Source organism: Neomonachus schauinslandi, chromosome 3, assembly GCF_002201575.2.
Source record: "Neomonachus schauinslandi chromosome 3, ASM220157v2, whole genome shotgun sequence".
Lineage (NCBI taxonomy): Eukaryota > Metazoa > Chordata > Mammalia > Carnivora > Phocidae > Neomonachus > Neomonachus schauinslandi.
Window position 1 is genome coordinate 144,029,487 of NC_058405.1, and position 5,003 is coordinate 144,034,489.

The window sequence follows — 5,003 nt, forward strand, 5'->3', positions numbered from 1 at the left end:
AAAGACATAAAAATTATCACTTAAAAAGTTTGAAAATATCCCATAGAGATGATAAACTTTACTCTTATATACATATCAAGTTTTAATTATTTATATCAATGTCTAAAATTTCAGGATTTTTTTTACTCATTATACAAACATAATAATTTTTTAGTTGTATATTATTATTTTTAGCTGATGGGGGCAAAAACCTGTTAATACTATATTACCGCTTAACAATACAAAATGCTTCTTTTGGGGAGGGAAATTGCAGGTAAAACACATATTCTTTGAAGGTAGCCTGAAATACAAACTGAGTTTTTTTGTATAAGACTGTTTATTCCAAGTCAAAGAATAAATGGTTGAAAGCAAATCTTCAGTTATCTTGCTATCTTACGATTATCCTGACCAGTGACTAGTTTGAACTAAGTATTTGCTAATAACTTGTCTAGATTTTGGTTTGGAAATCAAAATGCCTGGAAGGAGAAGTTTTATGACACACATTAACAGGGAATGATATTTTTGAGATCCACAAAAATACATGTATTCTGCCATTGGGGAGAAATGTCCTGACTCATCGTACTATTTTTTTTTTTTGATCAAAATCTAAAGATACTATGTTTCCAAAAATGAAGCAGTGAACATATAACAATTCAAATGGCAATTCATCTCAGAGAAAGGAAGATGAAAAGAATGAAGGAGGTTATTTTCCTTGTAATAGAGGCATAGTGCCCAGTTCTCAGAAACAAGTCCATCGTAAATACTTTATAGACTCTACAGTTGCTAGTTTTTCTCCTTTTGCCCTTGCAGATTCTTTCTCTACCCTTTTTTGCTCTGCTCTGTGCTCTGGGAAACTACTTTCTTTAAACTGCTTTTACTGAAATCCCTTTCCCCCTGGTTCTGGTTGGATAAGCAGCATGAGAGCTGATTGTAGGAAGAAAAAGAAAGATCAAAGTTAATTATTTCTTCTTCCCTTCCTCTGCCAGACTAAGGTTATGGCAGTGACTGCTCCCTTTGAGGTGTTCATTATCTGCAGCTACAGTCTTTGCTAGCTCTGCAGATAATGAAAGGGGAAGGTGACTCCTTCCCCTTCCACTATGAGGTGTAAGAGCTTCCTCCTCTTGCTAGCTCCTGAGTGCGTCCTCATGGCATTCTGGTTCACTGAACTCTGCCTACACCTCTATAAATTATTTCTTCCTTAAACTTGTTTCAACTAACCTCTTGATGTGCCATCTGTTTCCTGGTGGGACTCTGAATGATATAGTAACTATTCTTAATGTATTTTTTTTTTTTTTAAGAATCTTTACTATGCAAGAATGAGAGTTCAGTTTTGGTATGTCTTTTACATTTTTATGAAAACCTGTAAATTCAAAATTTTTAGCCTACTCAGAAGCAGCTTCTCGACTCCTTCTCAAACCTGTCAGGTTTAGCCTGCTCTCCTCCACTCCAGTCTCGACCATGACCATCTGGGTGACCCAGAAGTCCTACAAGGTGTCCACCTCCAGCCCCTGGGCCTTTAGCAGCTAACTGGTACATGAGTACGCCTGGCACTGGCATCAGCTCCTCCACCTTTTCCCAGGTGGGCAGCAGTAGCAGCTCCTGGGGGTGGCCTGGGCATGAGTATGGTTGGGGCCTACAGTGGGGCCAGGGACGTGGAGGGCATCAAAGCTGTCTCAGTGAACTAGAGCCTGCTGAACTCCCTTAAGCTGGAGGGGGACCCCAACATCCAGACTGTGCACCTAGGAGAAGGAGCAGATCAAGATGCTCAACAAGTTTGCTTCCTTCATCAACAAGGTGCAGCACCCGGAGCAGCAGAACAAAATTCTAGAGACCAAGTGGAGCCTTCTACAGCAGCAGAAAACAGTCTGGAGCAACACGGACAACATGTTCAAGAGCCACATCAACAACCTTTGGCAGCAGCTGGACACACTGGGCCAGGCGAAGCTGAAGCTGGAGGTGGACTTGGCAATACGCGGGGGCTGGTGGCAATATGAGGGGGCAATCAAAGTGCATGCAGACATGGAGAATGAATTTGTCCTCATCAAAGCTTACATGAACAAGGTAGAGCTGGTAGTCCCATCTGGATGGGCTGACCGATGAGACTGGCTTCTTAAGGCAGCTGTATGAAGAGGAGATCTGTGAACCGTAGTAGTTTCAGATCTCGGACATGTCCATGGTCCTGTCTATGGACAACAGCCACTCCCTGGATGGCGTCATTGCTGAGGTCAAAGCCCAGTACAAAGACACTGCCAACTACAGCTGGGCTGAGACCAAGACCATGTACCGGACAAGGAACTGCAGACATTGGCTGGGAATCATGGAGGTGACCTCTGTCACAACGAAGATGGAGATTTCCAAGATGAACTGGAACATCACCTGATTCCAGGCGGAGATCAAGGGCCTCAAAAGCCAGAGGGCTTCCCTGGAGGCCGCCACAGCTGATACGGAGCAGCACAAGGAGCTAGACATTAAGGATGCCACTGCCAAGCTGGCTGAAGCTGCCCTGCAGCAAGACAAGCAGGACATGGTTTGGCAGCTGCACAAGTACCAGGAGCTCATGAACATCAAGCTGGCCTTGGACACTTAGATAACCACCTACTGCAAGCTATTGGAGGGTGAGGAGAGCTGGCTGGAGGCTGGGATGCAGAACATGAGTATCTATACTAAGACCACCAGCAGCTACTCGAGTGGGCTGAGCTCAGCCTACAGGGGCCTCACAAGCCCTGGTCTCACCGATAGCCTGAGCTTCCAGTCCAGCTTCGGCTCTGCTAGGGGCTCCAGTTAATTCAGCCTTGTCAGCTCCTCCAACACCATGGTTGTGAAGAAGATCGAGACCTGTGATGGGAAGCTGGTGTTTGAGTCATCTGATGTCCTCTTGTCCAAGTGAACGAGCACTGTGGTCCCTACCAACCTCCCCACTCCTGTGGCTACCATAGAGCCTTTGGGGGAAGGAGCTGTGCAGGGGAGTGTCTGGAACAGGAGATTCACCTGAGGCTCAGTCTCAGTCCTCAGCCTACGCTTAGGGGGAGTCTACTGCCTTGGGTACTGCCTCTTGCCCATGGCCCCAACTAAAAGCCAACTCAAGTGTCTTTTCCCAAATAAAGCCTCAGATGGCTCTGCCAATCCCCAAAACAAAATGGAACACAAATTATAACAAACAGAAAAGTGGACATATCTTGTATATACAGATTTATGAATTTCCACAAACTTATATACTCAAGTAATCCAGATCAAGAAGCAGAGGATTACCACATCTCCCTAAATCTCCTTTGTGCTACAAGTAACTTATACTCTCAAGTGTAACCAATATTCTAACTTTTAGTTGCATTAGAATCTCTTTTTGAATTTTATATAAAGGGATTCATCCAGCATGCATATTTAGTGGCTGGTTTCTTTGCTCAATATTCTGTTTTTGAGATGAATTCATATTAAGTGTAATTCATTCATTCACATTGCTGTGTAGTATTTTACATAAGTGATTTACCTTTTTTTTTTTTTTTAGATAGACATTTGGCTTGCTTTCAGTTTGGTGCTATTATGAATAAAACATCCATGAACATTCCATGCTTATCTTTTAGTGAATATGTCTTTCATATCTCTTAGAGATAAACCTAGATGGAACTCTTGAGACTTGGGACAGTTATATATTTAACTTACGTAGATACAGCTGAAGAATTTTCTAAAGTGGTTGTACCAATTTACATTCACATCAACAAACCATTAAAATGCCATTTAATCCGCAGGCTAACCGGTGTTTGTAATAGTCATAGTCTTTCTCATTAAGCTGCCTTGTTGTGTGTGAGCTTGATAAAACATAATGTCTAAAGATCACCAGGAACACACCTAGAGTCAAACTTTATTTAACTTGCTTTTGCAAGGGTGATGGAACAAATGTGGACTTGTAGGTTGTTTCAGTAAAGGATAGCATGGGCTTTTTACAGTGTTTTGGGTTATCCTAGATGATTTTTGAGAAGGGTTCTGTTCTGGATTAGCATTTGTCATGGAATGATGGCAAATTAGTAACTGCATATTTTAATAATTTTTAATCTAGGAGGTAAAATGGAAAAATGGAGCTAGAATTGTCATAGTTAAAGTAGTGGTCATTTATTTGGTCAGGAGAGAGGGATATTTAGTATTTTTTGTTGTGTGATGTCCTTGTATTTTGTTTTGTTCTGTTATGGTCATGGAGTAATGTCATCAGATGTTGATATTCTATTAAATTATTTAAATTCAGGGGTGCCTGGGTGGCTCAGTTGGTTAAGCATCTGCCTTCAGCTCAGGTCATGATCTCAGGGTCCTGGGATCAAGCCCCACATCAGGCTCCCTGGAGGAGTCTGCTTGTCCCTCTCTCCCTGCCCCCACTTGTGTTCTCTCTCTCAAATAAATAAATAAAATATTTAAAAAATTATTTAAATTCAATAGGGACACCATGGGCTGCTATTCTGTTGTAGGCCAGCTACCAGTTGTCAGGGTATTTGTGTTATTTCTCAGTTTACCATTTTGACCAAAGGTAGATAAAGGCTCCATGATACTTATCTATGGTGTTCGGGACTGCACCATTCCCAAAATTCTATTAAATATGAGGTTGTTTAGAAAATATTGTTTATGGTTTTACTAGACTTACTGCCTCCTCCCCCTTTTGTATAAGTATGAATTGTTGAGTTATCTGCTGTGCTAATAACTATGAAGAATCATTTAAGATTGTGGAAAGGGTGCATTATCAAACTGCAGTACAGGCCAGTATCAGAAATAAGATGATTATTAGCCCTTATAAAGAGTCATGAAAACAGAGTTAGATGACCTAACCCAGGCTAAGAAAATGTTGTAAAGGCTTAGTTTGTATGTTACAGAGATTCAGTTTTATGTTGTATGAGTCCTTTTCCATTTAAATTTGCAGTAGAAAAGAGACTGGGAACAGGGATAGCATACTTAAGCACATAGCAAGATTGAGGAAAATTGATGGTCAGTGAACTATTAGGTAAAAGGCAAGGCTTTACAAAGTTTTAAAATAATAGTTCAAAGAA

The 5,003-nt window shown here is 41.3% G+C and overlaps 1 pseudogene; it reads left to right on the plus strand.

The window, feature by feature from the left end:
• Positions 1–1,437: 1,437 nt before the first annotated feature.
• On the plus strand, positions 1,438–2,866 carry LOC110592225 (annotated as a pseudogene).
• Positions 2,867–5,003: the final 2,137 nt, after the last annotated feature.